A 21,932-nucleotide genomic window follows, 5' to 3' on the forward strand; every position below is an offset into this window, starting at 1 on the left:
ATGAGATGCACAATTTTAAACATTGAATACAAATCTTCTATTTATATAGGCAGCTATCTAGAATTACTATGTTGGTATCACTAAAAAGTGGGACAAATAGTGAATAAAATAATTATTCAATAATTCTTCAAGATTCTCAGTTATTAATTTTTCATTCAATGTTATATCTCACATTTTAAAATGCCATTGATCCACAAAAGAATCAAAGGACGTTTTCCAGCAAATAACAAAAACTGAATTAATTTCTTATGTTTTATAACTGTTGAAGATCTTGGAAGACGGACAATAAAATTATAGCAGCATTAATTATTAAAGGCTGCTCTGTAATTTTCCAATTTCCCCAAAATATCTATAACCAAAATGAATATCTAAATGAGATTGCCACCAGATATAATCATGTATACGAATTTAATTACAATAGTACAATCTAGAGAGACTTTGATCAATATAATGCAGTTTTATAGTTATGTAGAATTATGAATTATTTTTATAATTAATTTTTAACTTAATAAATTCAAACAAATGTATTTCCTTTTATTTTTATTACTTCTAAATTCAAAAAACAGATTTTTGATATTAAGACATTAATATGTTAATATTACAGAGTACAGTAGTACTATTGTCCTGAAAACTATGTTGTTCATAGTATGTTTAGGTGTGTGTCATGTATGTGTTTCACTTTGAGAGCAGGCAACTAAATTTCATTTTTGTTGTGTGCCATTGTGCCCACAGTATAGAAATGACAATAAAGGTTATCTTATCTCTTATCTATCTTAAAAAAATGAATGAAAAATTAAATCCCAATCCCAAACATTAGCTGTATTTCCAATAATAAAATGTCTGTCTAATAAAGCAACTTTACCAATTTTCTGCCTTCTTTCATTTCATTCCACAGTTCCTCTGGCTCTTTATCAATGAAGTTTAATCATTTCAAAGCAAAGATTCCCAAACCCATTATAGTAGCCATTTTTGACAGATAAATAAGTAAATATAATTTATTACAGCTAAAGGCAAAATCTGATTAATGCCAAAGACATTGTCTCAAAATACTAATCAAGGAGGAACCAATCTAGAAATGATAAATTTCCTGACCGAACAATTAATCAATAGAATGGCTTGCCTTCAGATGCTGTGGATGCTCCATCTCTGGAAGTTTTTAAGAAGAGATTGGACAACCATTTGTTTGAAATGGTATGGGCGTCTCCTGCTTTCAGGGAATTAGACTAGAAGACCTTCAAGGTTCCTTCCAACTCTGATATTCTGTTATTCCCCTCCCCAAAAATTTAAACAGCTTTGCTATAAAGGGAATCAGGATTCTATCCAACCAGCCATGTTCTCCCAGAATATTCCATTCTATTCCATTCCAACCCAACTCATTCCATCCCATTAATAAGATTATTTTTTAAATTTTTCCTGTTGGAAGCAGGAGTAACAGAGAGATATCGGATGGCTGAGTTATTTTTACTAAACAATTGCTCTGCCTCCTAAGAAAGGTGCAGTGAGGACACTGGCTCGTTTCCAGTGTCGAAAGAACATAAAAATACTTGAGATTTTGTATAAATAATGGGGAGGCATTGCTTTGTCCTTTCCCTCAGTTATCTGTTTAAATTTCTGGGATTCTCTTGCCCTTAGCAGAGTTTATGGGTTATTCAGTTTTTAAGTACCCATTTAAACCAAAAAGTTCAATTTACCATTATAATTTTGAAGGTGTTTTGGGAGAAGACAAGTGTCACAAGGAAATGTCAAGGAGGATACCAAGCTGAAATGTTACGAAACAAGTAAGTATCTTTCAAGGAGATATCTACACCTATAAATACTTATCTTTTCACAAGCAAGCAATAAAATCCTAAATAAGAAAAGACAAATTTCCAAACCTCATCTCTCAACTGTATAAGCTGAGATGCTAAGGAAGATATATTTTATCCATGTACACTCTGCAGAAGAAAATAAATGTGATATGACAGAGTCAATAATTCAAAACCAATTACAGCATGATGTGTAGCCAAATACTGAATTTATTTCTACATAGAGAATATTTTTACAATATTTGCCCATATCAGCTTTCCATTTTGGAAATCATTTACAGTTCCTTGGGATTAATGGCCTCTTGGGCTGTCACAGAATTAGAATAGAGTCTTCTGTATTTGTGATGACAAATGGACCAGGCAAAGTGTTACTCTATTAAGGAAAAAATCCATTTTCAAAAATGATATATTCTGTGGGTTCCGAATTTGTATCTTGAATTTTATACTAGAGAATTGAGGTGGATGCTCCTTCTGAGTACAGAATTTAAAACAGCACAGGACACATATGTCAGTATGAGGTTTGATGTAAACACATTTTAAACACATTCCACAGTTTAATATAACCAACATAAGCAAGGGCCTTTCTATTATCAGTAAAGCACATATTGATATTTTTGGTATTCTTTCATGTTCCTCAGCTTTTTCTTAAGCCAGTTTGAACATCTGGTATCTATTTTCCATGTAAGGCTCTAATGTGTGTTTTATTTCATTAAACTTCTTCCCTCTTTATTTGATATTCTTTGAATCAGTTTGCTACCTGTTCATAGGCATACTTTAGCATTCCAGTTTGAGATTGGAACTTCTTCTGTGTTTAGAGAACTTTTGAAAGACTTTTTTTTTCCCATGGCTTATTTCCATTTCAAAGTCTGTACAGATGTTGTCATATTACTAATTGTCTCTTCTAACAGTTCTCTGAAACTCTTCGTTAAATTCCTTCCTAAGATTTTTATTTACTTTAGCTTCTCTTCTTGGCAATTTTCACAATTTGTTTTGACCTCCAATTTTGTGATATTTGGCAGTCTCTTTCCATTTTCATTCTTTCATCTATTTCTTTCATTTTATTCCACAGTTCTGTATCAACGAAGTTAAAGGACTTCAGAGCCATTTCTGATGTTCTCCTTGAAAGTGATGGATACAGGTAGTCCTCATTCACTAACCACTTGTTCAGCAACTGGTAAAATTTACAATGGAGCTGAAAAAGGAGATTTACAACTTGTCCTCAAAATTGCTGGTCGCAGTGTCTCTGTGGTCATGTGATTGCAATTCAGGTGCCTGGCAACTGGCACACATTTATGATGGTCATCGTGTCCTGCAATTACACGACCATTATTTATGATCTTCAGGGCCTCTTTCTTACAAGCAAATTCAATGGGGAAGCTGGTAGGAAGTTGCAAGTTGCAGTCATGTGGCCTTGCACTTAACAACCTTTAGTGATTTGCTGAACAACCACAGTCAGAACTGACTGTGGCATAGTCATGTGACTTTTCACTTCATAGCTATGTTGTTTACTGACAGAGTTGTCCAGTCCCAATTGCAGTCAGTGAAAGCTACCCGTATATCATGGAAACTGACTGGCTTTGCTGCTGCTATTTTAGCTTAACTTGGAAGTTGCAAATGAGCAATTTCTGTCCATAGTCAGAGTCAAACTTATGTCCTGGCCAAAAGTTTGATACTATAACTGAGCAATAATCTTATTTTAGCAATAATACAATTAATTTTATTAATTTTATTTCTATGTATTCTATCTGGTGATGCCCATGCATACAGGCAAAATTTGGTTTCTTAAAAGACCATATTAGCTGTGAAGATATTTTTGCATGGGCAGAAATTAATAAATCATTTGCTTGGTTCATATGGGTTTCCTAATCCATATAATCCAATTAAATTCATTAACCTCTTTTTCTACAGTCGAGACATAAGGTGAGACAGTTTTGGTATAGGCTAGAAACAGGAGACCATGAGTTCTAGTCCTGACTTAAGACAGAATCAGCTGGGTAACCTTGGGGCGGGAATGGGACAACTTGCCACAGTCAACTCGCTGTGGCCAACTTGCCATGGGACAACTCGTCACAGCCAACTTGCCATGGGACAATTCACCATGGAACAGTTTAACAATTCTATTTTATTATTCAAAATAAATTAAAAAATATTTTAATTTTTGTTGATCACATTTCATTCTGTCCCTCCTTTTGCATCCTTTTCCACAATTTCTTTGTTATTCTTTTGTCCAGCAACAAGTTATCCTATGGCAAGTTGGCCATGGTGAGTTGACCGTGGCAAGTTAACCATGGCAAGTTGGCCATGGTGAATTATCATAGACCCCCTTAAAGCAGTCCCTCTCTCTCAGTCTTAGGAAGGAGACAATGGAAAACTGCAGGGGCTAGTCCAGATAGTTGCCAGTAATCAACAGTGACTCGAAGGCAAGAAAACAACCTTGAATGATCATTGTATTAAAGAATATCCCAAACTTTAATTGATATTATTCAATCACTGATTAAACTATAGCAAGTGCTATGTTGCTACATCCTTCCGAACTATAAAAGCCATTCCTGTAATAAGCACTGCAATAGTCTGGCTGAAAATGTGAAATCCCAATACAATTCATCTACTGAGATTTAAATAAAACAAAATTGTGACAAAATTAGTGGATCAGTGACAAAATTAGTGGTTCAGTGACAAAATTAGTAGATCAGTGACAAAATTAGTGGATCAGAGGAATGTTGTGGATATAATTGACTTGTACTTCAGTAAGGTATTTAATAAAGCAGATCACAACCTACTAATCAATAAGACAGAAAAATGTGGGTTAGACAGAATCATCACCAGATGGATTCGTAGTGGGCTGACCAGCCATACTCAGCATATGGTCCTCAATGGAACCACATCTACATGGAGGAAAATGTGTAGTGGGGTGCCCCAGGGCTCTGTTCTGGGCCCAGTGCTCTTCAACACCTTCATCAACAATTTGGACCAGGGGATAGATGGGGAACTCATCAAATTTGCAGACGACACCAAGTTGGCAGGAATAGCCAACACTCCAGAAGACACGCTTAAGATACAGGAGGATCTGGACAGACTTGAACACTGGGCGCTATCTAACAAAATGAAATTCAATGGTGAAAAAAGTAAGGGTTTACATTTAGGCAAGAAAAACCAAATGTACAGGTATAGTATAGGGAGTACCTTGCTCAATAGTAGTAACTATTGTGATAAGGACCTCGGAGTCCTAGTGGACAATCACTTGAATATGAGCCAGCAGTGTGCTGCAGCTGCCAAAAAAGCCAACACAGTTCTGGGTTCCATTAACAGAGGGACAGAATCAAGATCACGTGAAGTATTAATACCACTTTACAATGCCTTGGGAAGGCCACACTTGGAATACCGCATCCAGTTTTGGTCACCACGATGTAAAAAAGATGTTGAGACTCTAGAAAGAGTACAGAGAAGAGCAACAAAGATGATTAGGGGATTGGAAACTAAAACATATAAGAAAGGTTGCTGGAATTGGGTATGTCTAGTTTAATAAAGAGAAGGACGAGGGGGGACATGATAGCAGTGTTTCAATATCTCAGGGGCTGCCACAAAGAAGAGGGAGTCAAGCTATTTTCAAAAGCGCCTGAAGGCAGGACAAGAAGCAACAGATGGAAACTAATCAAGGAAAGAAGCAACCTAGAACTAAGGAGAAACTTCCTGACAATTAGAACAATTAACCAGTGGAACAACCTGCCTCCAGAAGCGGTGAATGCTCCAACACTGGAAGTTTTTAAGAAGAGACTGGACAGCCATTTGTCCAAAATGGTATAAGGTTTCCTGCCTGAGCAGAGGGTTGGACTAGATGACCTCCAAGGTCCCTTCCAACATTATTATTATTATTATTATTATTATTATTATTATTATTATTAATAATAATAATAATAATAATAAAATTAAAATTAGGAAAGGAATTGTGGTGTAAGAGAAACCTGATCATGAATAGCAATGGGATAATTACCCAAGGCATTCCTAAAACATACGCTTCAGGAGGTGAGAAAGTCCTTATTTTTTTTTATTGAAAAGTTTTACAAAAGTTTACAATAAAATAACCCCAAACCCCCCCACCCCCTCCCCCTCCCCCACTTCCCAGAGCTGAATACAGGGTTACAAATATGACAATCATAATCTAAATAACATTAACCGACTATATAAAAAATAAATCCATAATACACTTTAACTCCCTTTTAACAAAAATAAACAAATTCTAAATAAGCATAATACATAAACAAATTAATATCCTAATTCTTAAACAATACGATAAAATAAAAATTCCACTATAATAAACTATTGATAATAATAATGATGATGATAATAATAATACTAGTAATAATAATAATACTCATTATTCAAAAAGTAAATGAAACTTTTTATTCCCGTATTTATTTTGAATATAGTCTATCCATCTTCTCCAAACCGAAATATATCTTTCTTGTGAATGGTCCTTCAAATAAGCAGAAATTTTTGCCATTTCTGCTAAATTAGACACCTTAAGAGTCCATTCTTCCATAGTGGGCAAAGAATCTTTCTTCCAATATTGCCCGACCAATAATCTTGCAGCTGTTACAAGATTCAACATCAAATTAATTCCTTATTTTTGTATTAGGAGAAATATACCTTAGAGAAAACATTTTTAAAATGAAGGCTAGAAAAAAAAAGAGCACTCTTCCACTTCTCTACTTTGAAAATGTTACCTAACTTTAGCTTCATATTTACAAGCAGACAATATTATCTCTTTGTTCTATAATCTTCCCTGGTAGCTGGGGGAAATGATCATGTTAATAAAAGGCAATGGTCTCAGATGACATGAACTCCAGCAGGAAGGCATTAACCTTTACAAAGTGAATCACCATTTCCCATTTAGCAGAGAATTTTAATGTTCTCCCTGATAGAAACAGCATGAGCCACTGGCAATTTCCACAGTGAGCAACTGCACATATATATATATTTTTAACATAAAAGACCATTGTAAAAGAAGATGGGATATTTAGGGAGGGGAGGGGGGGAACCAAAATTTCACAAGTGTGGCCAAAGTGAAAAACTTTTTTAAAAAAATATATTTTGGGAGCATTAAGAGAATGACAGGAAAATCTGGGATTTAATGAGTGAATTCTGGATGTCTCTGCCTGAGATTTCAGCCTGAATCGTAATACTATATTTCAGAAAGTATGGTATTCAGAGTCGTATCTCATAAGGCAGGAAAGCAATATGGAGAGAGACAGGTAATCCCTGTATTGAAAACCATCTGCCTCTCATTCTGTTATTTATATCGCCTTGTTTTAGCAAATCATTTCTCATTGAGTACTCTTGATCTTTTTCAAGGATCACAGAGATAGAAGTGGGAATATTATACACTGTGATTAAAGTAACAGTCTTGGGCCTGTGAGACATTGTGCAATAATAGCATAAAGGCAAAAAATTGAAAATGTACATCTATTCACTACTGCTTATAAACAGTTCCCTGAATTATGATTTTAACTGCCACAGCTGCTTTCAGTCATCTAGGTGAGATGAGATGCATTCATTTGATAGGCAGATAGCACTTCCAAAGGGGAATCTTGCAAATAATGATTATTTAAAAAAGAAAAAGAAAAAGAAACTTAGGCTAGGAGCACGACAGTGCTGCTAACATTCATTCATTCATTCAAACTTTTTGGTCACACAACTCCAATGGACTCTAGGTGGCCAAATAGCCTATTCTTTCAGTCCAGCAAGGTAGGGACCAGTCTAATCTCAGATGCTCAACTGTTACAGAAGATGGGGGCTGCCACTGAAAGGCATTCATTCATTCACTCGATTTCATTCTGCCTGACTCTCATTGATTCTGAGCAACATACAATTAAATAGAAAACCAATAGCAACAAGTATCAAAGAACATAGCCAACGTGAAGTATACTCCTTCTTGCAGGTCTAGTAGGCTGGATAGAGAGAATCAGAGAGAGATGGACTTTGAAGTATCTTGCCTCTATGCCCTGAAGGGCTTTGTAATGAACAGCTAACACCCTGAATATTAACCATAATAATTTGCTCATACCCCCTACTCTCACCCCAGAATCTGCCAGCTTGTTCTTCCAGTGATTTTTGTGCAACAATATCTTCTGAAGAATGCCTTCATATTAGAGTCCTACCGGTCCAAAAAGCCCAGACTGATCCATCAATGATAAGTAAAATTGGGCCCCACTGCTCCTACCCCCACCTCAGATTGGAAAGCCCACTAACTGGTGTGTAGGAATACCTAATTTAAAAAAAATCTAAATTAAAAAAATGTAAAATAAAGGAACCCACAGTTATGTTTGTAAGAAGATGGCACTCTGGCATAGATGGAGTTTTGTATGATATATAAATAATGTCATTTTAGGGGCTCCACCCACTTTCTTTTAATTTGGATTGGGTATAGTTTGGTTATGTTTATTTCTGTTTGTCACTCAGAATTCCTTAGATACAGAACATCAGCAGCAACATAAATTTGTTAAATAAGAGAGAAAGAAAACTGAGCCAAGTTGTTTGAGAGTTGGATGGTGCCTTGGTTAGGATCTGGACTTAACAGAAATAACAGAATGCAGAGTTGGAAGGGACCTTGGAGGTCTTCTAGTCCAAACCCCTGCTCAGACAGAAAACCCTAAACCGTTTCAGACAAAACGTTCTCCAATCTTTTCTTAAAAAATCTCTAGCGTTGGAGTACCCACAACTTCTGGAGGTAAGTCATTCCACTGACTAATTGTTCTATCTGTCAGGAAAATTATACTTGTAGGATGGAGATGGCGAAAAATAATGCTAGCTCCAGGTATAGAAAAGTTAACAAAAGCCTATACCTGCATTCTGCCACAATAAGACCTATCGGTATACACACATTAATGTCCCTCCCCCCCCTTTTCATATTGCTATTTTTAAGAGTCATTTTGCTATAGATATTCTCTAGATATTTTTCAAGCCTGCCATTACATATTAATGTGACAAGTGCTAGAAAAGTACAGTAAGTAATTTCCAGTTTAGTTTTAACCCCGGCACATACCCAGTCAATTCCAGATCAGAGCAAGCAGAAACAACACTCAATTAAGCTAGTGGAAAAAGAGGCATATAGCTTAAGGTTTTTTTTAATAAACATCAGCAAACATCAAAATATTTAATTGGTAGAACAAAGAAAGCAAAAAGCGGGCAGACACTAAGAAATAGAGAAATGCATAGCCAGAGGACTTAATATCAACAATCCAAATATTGTATCTATAACTACAAACATCATAGTACTTCCCAGGGTTACTGGAAATATACTGTGTGTATTACCATGGATAGATAGTCCTGAAGTTTGGTTATTCCAACTTTTGTGTACTGTAGCAGTAAAAGAGAGATGAAAGTAAGGACTTCTCTATAAAAGAAACAATTTGATGGACATGGATGATATACCCAACATCAAAAAAAACACCCCAGTGTTTTACTACAGAATCTAAAATCTAAGACTTATCTTAAAATCACAACTCTGATTATCTTTCCCTATTGGTTTCAATGTCTGAGGAAGTTGAAGTTCTCAACAGCGCAAGATTCTCATGTTTCTCACTATTGTATGTATTAATAAGATTATTGTCAAGAGTGTTTACTATAATATTGAGAACTGTACCAAAGGGAAATTATTGTCAGCTGAAGTTTGTTCCATCTTTGTAGTTGTGTAAGATGTAAAAACAAAACAAAACCCTCAACCCAGCAATACGGTTTCCTTTGTGTATAATTTTTGAATTCACTTACATTATGTCAAGAGTTGACAAATGGCAAGATGGACCCCTCAGATCCCTATTTCTAAGGCTGGCTATTTTTTTTTTCACCAGCAGGAAAATGCGTAAATCCTAAGAACAGTAGATGTAAGTGTATACCATATTTAAAATCTCCTGGAGAAGTAAGTGGAGAACATCCTTCCTTTTATGAGTCACACCATTTGGGAAAAATAACTGTGCTTTTCAGATATATTGATATACATAAGAAAGTGAGGTCAACATCTTCACAATTCAGAGACTTCATATGTACAACACTTTCACTAGAATATTTAAACAGATGGATTAAAACTTCACACTCCAGATGGCTTCAGGCATAGCCAATCATTACTAGGGAACAATGTTAACTTTTTCTGATTAAGATCAGAACCTTAATTTTTAAAAAAGATAGCCTTTATTATAGAAAAATATTTTATAGAAAAAATTCAAGTTAAATATCTCCCTATAATCTACCTGGAATATTTCTCTACCATAGTTTTATAAATGTTTTTGTTTATTTGTTTGTTTTTCTCTAACTAAATTTTCTGTTTTAATTACAATCTCTTAATTACAATCTCTCTAGTGCACACTTACCTGAGATTCATTGATAAAGCAGAATATTCCAGGATGAATCTCTGGTTAGAAAGAATCAGGGAAATGATGAGGAAGATCTGGGCTATGATCTGCCTTCAGATTACAAAGCTAGAAAGACAACACAAGGCAGTTTCTATCAGCACTTTATACCTGCTTATCTAAGGAAAATATGTACTTGCCTTGGGAGACTGGAGACAGCTAGTAGTGATATGTTATATCTTCATTAGTATCTGTCAGACATCCTAACCTGGGCTCAGCCATAAATTGCTGTTTCCACAACTTAGCTAGATTCCTTGGCTAGACTTCTCTGAAAAGCCTCATATGGGGTTCTGATAATTTAAGATCTTTATTGTAGAGAAGAACAAAATCTTATAAACCAATTGTTTGCCTACTGCTAATGCAAAAACATCAATAATTTAAATTCCAGTGTGTTTAAATTCAAGATTCTTTCTCCCACCCATATTGATGGGGCACTTGGCAGCCTTGAAGCTGAGTGGGATTGTTTTGTAATGGACATCCTTGATTTAGGGACTGCTAAATCCATCTTTACCATATAAGTGGTTAGGAACAACTATATTATATGGCATGCTTTTGAGTGGGGAAATATTTCTACATTTGTTCTGAGCAGATTTTTTTTGTTTTAAAAAAATGTTTTATTCATTCTTATTTAAGCAAGGTTTCATACCATGCTCCAGGAAAAGCCAAATCATCCATCACTGTGATAATTCAATATGTAGACTGATTCATTTATCTGGAATTATCCCATTAACAAGACCATTATTCCATTAACAAGAGCAATCATTTATTTGTGTTGCACAGATGATCAAATCATACTGTTAATTAATATACGGCTTCTGACCATAGATGGCATGTGCAGCTTCTCATTTATTTCAAGAAAGAATATGATATTATACATAAATGCAATCCCACATTTTTATGTCTGGCTTTCATTAGGAAAGATTGTTTCTTGGATCTGAACAACTCCAAATGTTTGTGAGTAAACCCCCCCCCCCTAAAAAATATGCCTCTGAATCCTGATTTTTCTCAGCAGTAGATGCTCTCTGAGACAGGGGTCTCCAATCTCCCATACTTTGACTGGCATCGGTCCATAGCATGCCAGAAACCAGGCTGCACAAACAAGTGAAGCCCCATCCATGGGATGCAGACAGCACATGAAACCGCCACCCCTGCAATCTGCAGAAAAACCTCTTTCCATGGAACCAGTCCCTGGTGCCCAAAAGGTTGGTGGGGATGCTGCTGTAAGATATACTCCCCAAAGTAGTAGTACGATCTTCTTTGCCACAATTGTTAAGCAAATCACTGCAGTTGTTAAGTGAATCATGCAGTCATTAAGCAATTCTGTTTCCCTCTCTTGACTTTGCTTGTTGGAATCGAGCTAGGAAGCTTACAAATGGTGATCACATGACCCCGGGACAGTGCAACTGTCACAAATACATGCCAGTTGCCAAGTGCCCGAATTTTTATGACGTGTCCATAGGAATACTGCAATGATGATAGGTGTGAAAACCAGTCATAAGTCACTATTTTCAGTGCCATTGTAAATTCAAACTAAACTAGTGGATGTAAGTTGAGGATTGTCTGTAAATACCTTTAAGAAGTCCATGAATGCAATAAATTATGAGTTCCTTAGATTTTATGTAATACAGCGGTTCTCAACCTGTGGGTTGCGACCTTTTTGGGGGTCGAACGACCATTTCACAGGGGTCGTTTAAGACCATCGGAAAACACATATTTCCGATGGTCTTAGGAACCATAACACCGCTCCACATCCGTCTGCACACGGTCTCCTCCGCCATTTGCACACACACACACACACACAGAGAGAGAGAGAGAGAGAGAGAGAGAGAGAGAGAGAGAGAGAGAGGCACTTTCGCTTCCCTTTTCTCTCTCTCTCTCTCTCAGGCAGACTTACCTCCTGCAGGGCTCCTGATTGGCCCTGCGCCCAGGTGTCCCACCCCCTGGGAGAAGCGCGGCCAGAGCCTCGTGGCCTTGGAGCCGCCTGGGGAAGCCCCGGGATCCCTGTTGGGAGCGGCCCACTGGAGGCTCTGCTGAGTGGGCCAGCCCTCCTGTAAGCCGTGGCCCAAGGGAGACCAGCCATTGCAATCCCTAGCCAGCCAGACTACTGGACCCGCTGGCCAGGAAGGTGCACCGGAGTCCAGGCTTCTGGGAAAGAAGAAGGAGATTCAGCAAAGGTAGGAGAGGAGAGCCGCCTCCTGGGGCCCAGCAACAGCAACAGCTTCCTTGCCATCCTCTTCCTCCTCCCCTTCTTCCTCCTACTGGCCCCAAGGTGGCTCGGGCCGGCGCCGGGACAAGAGAGGTGCCTGGGGGGGAGCAGCCGGGCTGGCGGAGGGGCTGATGGGCTGCGTGGCATCAGCCCCACCATGGCTCCATCGATGGACGGAGGACGAGGCTGGGCAGCGCAGGGGCAGCAGGGACCCCTGACAATGCAGCAGCGGTTGCCGCTGCCACTGCAACTGCTGCCTCCCATCCTGCTCCCCCTCCCCGCCCATTCAGTTGAGGACGCGGCAGAGGCCGGGGGGCAGCGGGGACCCCCGACGATGCTGCCATAAGAGAGAGAGAGAAAGAGAGGAAAGAGAGAGAAACAGAGGAAAAGAGAGGAAAGGGAGAGAGAAAGAGAGAGGGGAAAGAGAGAGAAAGGGAGGAAAGAGAAAAAGAGAGAAAGAGAGAAACGGGGAGAGGAAAGAAAAAGAGGAAAGATGGAAAGAGGGAGAGAGAAGAGAGAGAGGAAAGAGAAAGAGAAGAGAGAGAGAGGAAAGAGAAAGAGAGGAAAGAGAGAAACAAGAAAAGAGAAGAAAGAGAGAGGAAAGAGAAAGAGAGAGAGGAAAGAAAGAGAGAAAGAGAAACAGGAAAAGAGAAGAAAGAAAGAGAAAGAGGGAGGAAAGAGAGAGAGAAAGAGGAAAGAGAGAGGAAAGAGAAAGAGAAAGAGAGGAAAGAGAGAAAGAGGGCGAGGAATGGCGCTTCTCCAACCAGGCTGGGCAGAGCCGGCGGAGCGACCTTCCTGCCCCCCCCCTCCTGGCCAGCTGGATGTGGGGTTGGGGTCACCACAACATGAGGAACTGTATTAAAGGGTCGCGGCATTAGGAAGGTTGAGAACCACTTGTAATAGAACACTGCAAAGAGGAAAAAGAAGAAATATTAAAAATAAAAAGAGAAAATGCAATTACTAGCTAATTTGTAGGCATAAAGACTTTTTGTGCAAATCTAGATGCATATGCTAGATAGATGATGATGAAGAAAGAAAGAAAGAAAGAAAGAAAGAAAGAAAGAAAGAAAGAAAGAAAGAAAGAAAGAAAAAGAAAGAAAGAAAGAAAGAAAGAAAAAGAAAAAAGAAAGAAATGTGTCTGGTCATTTGTGCCCCAAGTGGGACTTCTGGGTTGATTTGTTTGATGATTCATTGGTTTCTTTCTTGGTTGTCTACAGAGCTGAAGAGGTTATCTCACAGGCTCAAGAATCTTCTTCAACAACCAAGTTTATTTGAATTTAGTTTATTCAGATGCTGTCTTTGCTGCTGCATAGCTTAAATTGCAATCAAAATGCTATTTTATCTAAATAACAGATTTTGCATTCCAATTAACACATGTTGCTTTTCAAAGTAAGATGGGTAGCATATAAATTTAATTAATTAAAGAAGTTTGGAAGAGCGATTTTTGTTTTCTTGCTGTTTGATAGTAGTCTTGCCAATTTTTCAACTAAGTCTATAGATATGGCAATAATAGGAACAGCTGTCAGACTATAAAAAAGCCTAAATATTGTAATTCAATTAAAAGCTACTTGTTGCTTTAGCTTCTTTATCTTGTTTTGCTCCAGGAAGCTGTCCATTGTAACAAAAACAGCATCTGGGAAGATCAGTTTAAGACCGATAAGCACAAATATGACAAATTCTGAAAAAAATAATGATAGCATAATATATAAAGATGCATGCATTAAACCACAATAAATGAAACATTGCAATATAATTGACTGTGGTAATTAAATCAGAATAAATGGTAGAAAGTAATCAAAGCATGATTAATGCAAAAAATATGAGTAATTCAAATGAAGAAATAGTAAACTTCTACTTAGCATACTGAGTATATGGAAAATATCATATTTAAGCAGAAAAAATATGAAGAAACTCAACATCCTTAAATGGTTTTCAGGTTCAGACGAAAAAGCCCAGAATGCTGAGAAAAGTTTGAGAATGTGAAGAAGACATTAAAAAGAAAAGGTTTTCTGTGTACTAATTTGGAAAATAAAGTAAAAATAACTAAAACAAACTTATTGTCAGTTTGTATATATTGATTATTTCTGTGGCATGAGATACAGTAGTTCATGCAACTTTCAAAGTTAGTGAAGCAAGATCAAATCACAGTTGAATCACTACGTTCTGTTAAAATAAACAAGTTTCTCTGTATCAAAGTAGCACATTCCTACAAAGCTATATAAGAAAAATAATTATACCTGAACAAGTCCAAGAATTAAATGCATTTAAGCAGCAGCAAAAGGCAATTTAGTATAGTGTAACCAATATTCGTCAGGAGACAATGAGTTCTAGTCCTGCCTTAGACATGGATGACTTTATCTCAAGCCAGTCACTTTATCTCAGCTCTAGGAAGGAGGCAGTGGCAACCAGTTCTGAAACCTTGCCAACAAAACTGCAGGGATTTCTCAATGCTGTCCCCAATAATTATACACGATTGAATAGAAGGGGGGGGAGCAGTAACACTGTAAATTCTTCTTAATGTTCTTTTTATTTGTTAATATCATAACTTCCAATAAGCTCTAACAAGTTCCATATTCAAACAGAGATGCCATAAAAGCACAAGTAATTTCATGGTTTTATTTGCCCTTTTTATTAGGATGCATTATCTTCACTCTTTTTCATGCATCTTCTAGCACTGTACATTTTGTGATTTATTGACCACCTTTCATAAATGAAATTCATGTCCTGTCTGGGCAAAAAGCACAAATAAATATCTAAGACATGAATTTAAAATAAGTAAGTCTACTAAAAGGAAGACGAAAAATTAAAATGAACCATTAATCAGAGTTAAAACCAGCCTGGTGCAACAAGAACTGAAGTTTCCAATGTTCTACTGAGGGGTTTGGGTTTTTTGGTTTTTTTTTTTTTAGCCTTTTGAAATATCAGAAATTGGTAGCCTGGTTTTGGGGGACTAACATGAGAAATGGGCTCCTCCCTGACTATCCAATTGTCTCTGCCCATCCCAACTTGGTGGACCTGCTCTGGGTCCCTTAAATTAAACAATGCAATCTCCTGGAATCCAGAAACATACCTTCTTTGTCTCCTTTTCTGTAAACAGTCCTGTCCTCCCCAGCCTCCTTCCCCTCCTCCTTCAATATTTGATCATCATAGAGCAATGATGGCGAACCTTTTAGAGACCAAGTGCCCCAAAACCGGCCCCACCCCCACTCCACCCCCTGCCCCGCCTCTGCTCTGCCCCCACCCCCCCTGCCCACAGGGCCACTTACCGCCTCCAGGCCTGCCGCAGATCGCCCAGCAGTGCCCTGGCAACCACGCCCTCTACCCGTGCCCTGCAGCATCAACTGTGCGTGATGGGGCATGAAGGCAGAGTCTTGTCTACGCTGTTTGGCTGCCATGTCCTTGACTGCACTGCTCTGTGTGAGCCATGCTCAGGGGCGAATCTTCTCCAGGAGGGCTGCTGGTAAGGAGGGTGTCATGGGGGGAGGCAAGGCTGGGGCAATGGCACATGTGCCCACAGAGAGGCTCCGAGTACTGCCACTGTCATAGAGTAACAACAGCACATTGAACTGAACTCAGAAAAATCTTGATAACCAACATAGTATCCACCAATAACCTTCACCAGCTAACAATGTGCCACTCTATTCTGTACCAAGTAAAGTTTTGGAGTGATCTTCAGAGCAGCCCCAAGTAGAAAGCTTTACAGTAGTGATCTAATCTATAATATGGACACGAGTAATTATTGTCTCCAAAGCTGAGCAAAGCTTCCCCTAGCCACTGATTGTACTGGTTGTTACAGAAGAAGCTATCAATAAAAAAAAAATTATGGATGTGTTGCTTCAACAGGATGTTGTAATAGTATGTGGGAATGGGCTTGGGAGACAGGAGGAAAAACTACTGCTGAGAGAAAGATCTGTTAAATGAAATTTGAGTCCAAAGAAGGAAGAGTGGCAAAAGCATTTCAGAAACTCTCTAGCTTTAGGGAATATAAAATCACGGATGGGATTGGTACTTTCAGACTTTCATGATTCTGTAACTTTACAACAATGGTAATGGTCCTGGGTGTGCTTATCTGGACTACATGGCAATGCAACCCCACCTGGAATTACTTCTGCTTACACTGCCCTTTTTGCCACTATGTAGGTTCATAGTAGTGATTGGGCGCATTCATCGTTTATCCTCTACTACCAGGGCTCTAGATGTCACTTCTGCTATTTCAGCTGCTGTGCCTGTTTAGATCTTTGGTTAGAGTTATATCACTTGGGTTCAGTCACTTGCAATGCCCTTATTTCCTCTGCATTTCAGAGGCAAAAATGAATGAGGTTGATAACTGATGTGCTTCTGAAATTACTAAGAAAATCCCCAAGAACTTGTTAGAACCCAGGCAGATCCATAAGAGATCTTCAAGATTTTTGCTCTAGAAAAGATTAGTTGTAGTGACCAGAAATTATCTGACGTTGAGATAGGACTAACTGCCCTGCCTTCTACCTTCTAATCATGCTCCATCTGCTCTAAAGTAGTGAGCAGTATGGGTTGGGCTAGATATCAACAGAGACAAACAAGTAGTTGCTATGAATCCATGAACTTCTGAGTCACTTTTTCTCCTTCTATTAGGGCATGGAGTTAGAAATCCTCCCCAGCACTGACATTCTGGAGTGTACAACAGTATTAAATCTTGTCAATATCTAAGTAAGATTTAGCACTCATGCCTAAACATTGAAAAATAGAAGGAATTATAATATTAATTTGCATAAGCAAAGAACCTCACCTGTTGATTTTGATAGATCAAAAGGCTGTTAGAAGCACAACAGATCTGGACTCCTTTTGTCCATTCTTCTTGGATATTCGCTTCATTTAAATGTAGGTCATACATAGCATTTAATTGTTATCATGAATTAATGGGATATTTTATGTCACTCACAAACAGGATGTATTAACACCCCAATTTTCAGATTTATGCCTGGCTGTGTGCAAACATATATCTATATTTTCTAAATCAGTGCTCAATGCACCTTTTCAGTCCCCAGCTACAATTTTTACAGACATTTGCAACTGTCTGCTTCCAACCGACTTGAGTGATCTCTTATTTGCCCATGTCAGGCAGAGTGATGGCTGTGCTTCTGTGCTATATTTAATATCTACCTATGGTCATTTATTTTAATTGCACTCATCATGCTTCCCATTCCACTGGGCTGACTCCAATTAATTGGCTACCATTTGTCTCAGCTTCCCACTGTCATGCTCATTTATCTGAAGCCATTGAACTCCTGCTGCAGTTGCATTAACCCAATTCTTTCACTTTATATCTTCTCCTGACCCTCCCAACTTTTCAACTAGTTAGTATGTTGTCTCATTACCTGCAGCTTTCTTTTCGACCTTCACCAAAGACATTGTCCTCAGCCAGTCTGCTCTGCACAAATGGATACACTTCTCAAACAGGTTTCCCTTTCATTTCCAACTTCTTCTGAATCTCAGTGCAATGCAAGAGTAGCATAATTAAAGGAAACAGACTTAGGTCTCAGCTAATTAAGTCGATCCTTTCTCCTGCAAGAAAGGAACAAAGACTGGGGGAGTTGGATAGGGAGCTAGTATTTATTCATATTAGCACATTCATATCAAGAGTTCAGAACAGCAACCAAACCCCATCTCCACTCCTATTAAAACTGATGCTGCCTCTTTCCTAAATTGCATTTACCTCATATTACTCCTGTTATGTGCTCCTGGCTACTTTCCTTCATGACCAGAGGCCAGCTCACCTGACCAATAACCAGCCAAGACACAGTGAAGGCCTTTTGTTTCGTTTATTGCAATAAGCAGGGAGAGAAGCTATCAAAGCTTGGTTCTCTCCAAAGTTTTAACCCAAAATATCTCCTTCTTTTATTCATCCCTATCACCGGCCGCTACAGCCCTCCTCTTTCCCCATTGGCTGAGGTAGTATGAGGTTACACTCTTTCCGTCCGCCTATACACATTTCCTGATAACATACTAAATCATATTCACATAGACATGTAAATGGTTATTTTAAACTTAGTATATATTTATATCTCCATTTTAAACAATAAGTTCTTTTCCTGCTTTTCAATTCAATGTGCCTCTCTTCTTATCTTATTCAGCTTATTTTCCTATTTTCCATTCAACCTTCCTGGCTAGCCATTTCCTTTAAAAAAACTATTTATCTATTTTATGACTTCCCTCTTCCTTTCTCAGACCCAACTATTTTTGCCTATATGGTTTATCTTACTTCCTTAATCTCTTCCTGACTCTCACCATCTGTATTTTTCTTATTCAATTAGTTTCCATTGTCTCTGAAGATTTATCATATTGATGTATATTTATCACGCCTGTGTCAGAACCCCTTAAAGTTAGAGAATTCTTGGTTTCTTCATCTAAAAACTCAGCAAATTTGAAATGTAGAATAATGGGATTTCCAAGTAAATGTGTTCAGAAGCTGGATGTAATTTCTATTTTAAATGCTGTGAAAGAAGGAGGTAATGTTTACAGATATGCAGTTTCTCATGTTGAATTATTTGTGTTAATTTCAAGTAGTTAAAAAAAAAACCAACCACCTGAAGGCCTGGAACATGTGTTTTTGTAACTTATTTATTCAATTTTTGTAGTTGCACTACATTTTCCTTGTTTTTATTTTTATCTCATCTTTATTATATAAATAATTCAAGATGGCAAAGATATCTAACTTACCTTCTTCCTCCTGTTTTCCTCACTACAAGAACCCTGTGAGATAGATTGGGCAAAGAGAAAAAGAGTGACTGACTCAAAGCCACCCAGCTAGCTTTCATGGCTGAGGCAGGTCTTGAACAGGGTAGGCAACCTTGGCTCTTTTATGACTCGTGGACTTCAATTCCCAGAATTCAACTCCCAGCTGGCTCAGGAATTCTGGGAGTTGAAGTCCACTAGTCATAAAAGAGCCAAGATTGCCTACCCCTGCACTAGACCAAACTGGCTCTCTTGCTTTCTGTTTCTTTTTGGAAATTTTGCTGAACCCCATCATTAAGACCTTCTAAGTTGGGTTGATTATTATTACATTTGTTATATTAATGCTAAACAGAGTTTTGACGAACACAGAACTTGAAAAAAAATTGAAACTTTGTTCTTATACTGTATTTGTTGACAGCAGCAAGAAACCTATATGTGAAAAGATGGAAAGACACACTAATTCCCACAATGGAAGAATGGGGATTAAAGGCGATACGAGTTAACAGAAATGGCAAAATTGATTGTTTTAATTAAAGAAAAGACCATATCTAGTTTGTATATGAGGAAAGATGGAAAGACACAGTAATATCCACAATGAAAGATGTGGAGATGCCAAAATTGTTTTAATTAAAGAAAAAAACATATCTAGTTTTGTTTCTATTTGGAAATTACTTCTGCTCGAGATGAAAAAAATGAAATGTTGATTTTAGGCTTTGATGATCAAAATGATTTTGTAATTATAGAATTGTGAAATTAAAGCAAAAGGTTGATGTATTTTTATTTATTTATTGCAGTCTACAGCACTGAAGAAAGTCAGAAGTCATCATTTTTCTCTCCTTTGCACTTTTTTCTTATTTTTAAGGTGACCAACTTTTTTACAATGAAAAGGAGGACACAAATAAATTGAAGAAAAAATATCGTAAATAAAAGAAACATTTTATTCATTGCAGCAATAATACAGACAACTTGCATGTGCAAAGTTTGCCAGCTGGGTGTTTTGGCACGCTAAGCAGCAATTCCTATTGGCTTTCAAAAGCCAATAGTGGGAGTAGCACAGCTCATGCAAAAGTTGAAAAAAAAAACCATCAAAAAAAGGTGCCAGAACACCGTTCTGAGTATTCTATGAGGGGAAAAAAAAGCCCTGCAGATTAGTCTTCAAATATCGAAAAGGAGGACATAAAGGAGGACACTTTTTGAGGGAGGACAGAACTTACAAAAGGAGAACTGTCCTTCGTAAAGGAGGACGGTTGGTCACCTTATTATTTTCCTAACTTTGTTTTCTTCTTTACTTTTATCTTGTAATGAAACTTAATAATGGCACCACGTGGCCTCTGTAGAGGAAGGTCATGTGGCAGATCGACTGCTTCTCTTTCTGAAAGGCAGTCTCTGGAAAGCGGGTGCCATTTGGGGAGTAATTGCAATTCTCAGATTGTGACAATTGTGGCTGCTTTCAAAATGGCACCCACTTCCAGAATGGCACCCACAGTTTCTGTATAGGAAGGCTGCTTCTCCTTGGAAAGGCAATCTTTGAAAAAGATTAGTAAAGAGCAAGGTGTGATCAGGGGAAAGAGCCCAAGGGGTGGGAGATTGTGCAAGGGGTGCCTTGGGTTGGGGACAGGCCTCATATGAGCTGGGGAAGTGTCACAGTGCTGACTGCAACAGGCCTCCCAGTGCCTTTTCTACCCCAAGACACTTCATGCTCCACTTAACAACTGCAACAGGGAGAGCTAGGATTGTGGTCATTAAGCAAAGTGATCACATGGGCATTAACGACCACTACAACCTATGACTATCATTCCAGGCAAGGACTATTTGCATTATCTTGCAGGATCTAACAATATAATTTACTTCCTTGCAGTCTGGTTCTGAATCTAATATAATTGATTGATTCATTGAATAGTAACAGGTATTGTGTTTTATTATTTCCATGGAAACTAATGGAGGTAAGATTGTTGAAACTTATTATATTATATTCACTTCTATTTATTATTTGAAAATGATAGGATACTTAGTTAACCGTATTTTGCCAGTTAGATTTAGCTTATTGGACTAGATTCATTTACTATGAATTGTGTTGAGGCCTAATTACCGTAAATGCCGGCGTATAAGGCGACTTCCGCGAGCGCTGAAATCGGCGCCAAAGACGGGGGTCGTCTTATACGCCGAGTCGTCTTATACGCCGTAAATACTGGTAGTTTCCGGAGTATAAGACGACGTTCTAGGAATGCGGCCCGGCTATAAAGACGGGGGTCGTCTTATACGCCGGGTCGCCTTGTACGCCGGCATTTACAGTAGATTTTAATTGTGTGTTTACTTTATTTTGCAAATGATATATTATGCGTCTTGTAACATATTTTACTAAAAGTTACTTTTTGGTAATAAAGATGCTACTATATTTTTTGAGTGGTGTTTCCTCTCCCCCCTCCCCCCAATTTTAAACGGTGCATCCGGGATTCTAAATTGCATAAAAATACCATACTCCTATTTAAGCAAGCTTTTTTGCTGTATCTACAGAGTACTGTACAAAAATTGTCATGTCTGTTTTGTAACTTTCAATTGGACAAAATTAGAAGGTATAGATCAATAATTATTGAACCGAGGTAACTCAAATAGACTAACTTTCTGAATGCCAGATGTATTACTGTTAAGGGAATGAAATTTGGGGAAGTTGTGACTGCTTCAGCATCACCTTAGTCAGCTACAATTATGTGATCTTCATTTCCAATGTTCCCTCATACCTTCCTGGTCACTTGTGCAATTTTTTTTTTTGCCTGCTGGAAAAAGGGAAGATCCATGTTCCCTGCCAGC

This window comes from Crotalus tigris, unplaced genomic scaffold (genome assembly GCF_016545835.1).
Source record: "Crotalus tigris isolate CLP2741 ecotype Arizona unplaced genomic scaffold, ASM1654583v1 scf7180000017607.2124824, whole genome shotgun sequence".
Taxonomy (NCBI): domain Eukaryota; kingdom Metazoa; phylum Chordata; class Lepidosauria; order Squamata; family Viperidae; genus Crotalus; species Crotalus tigris.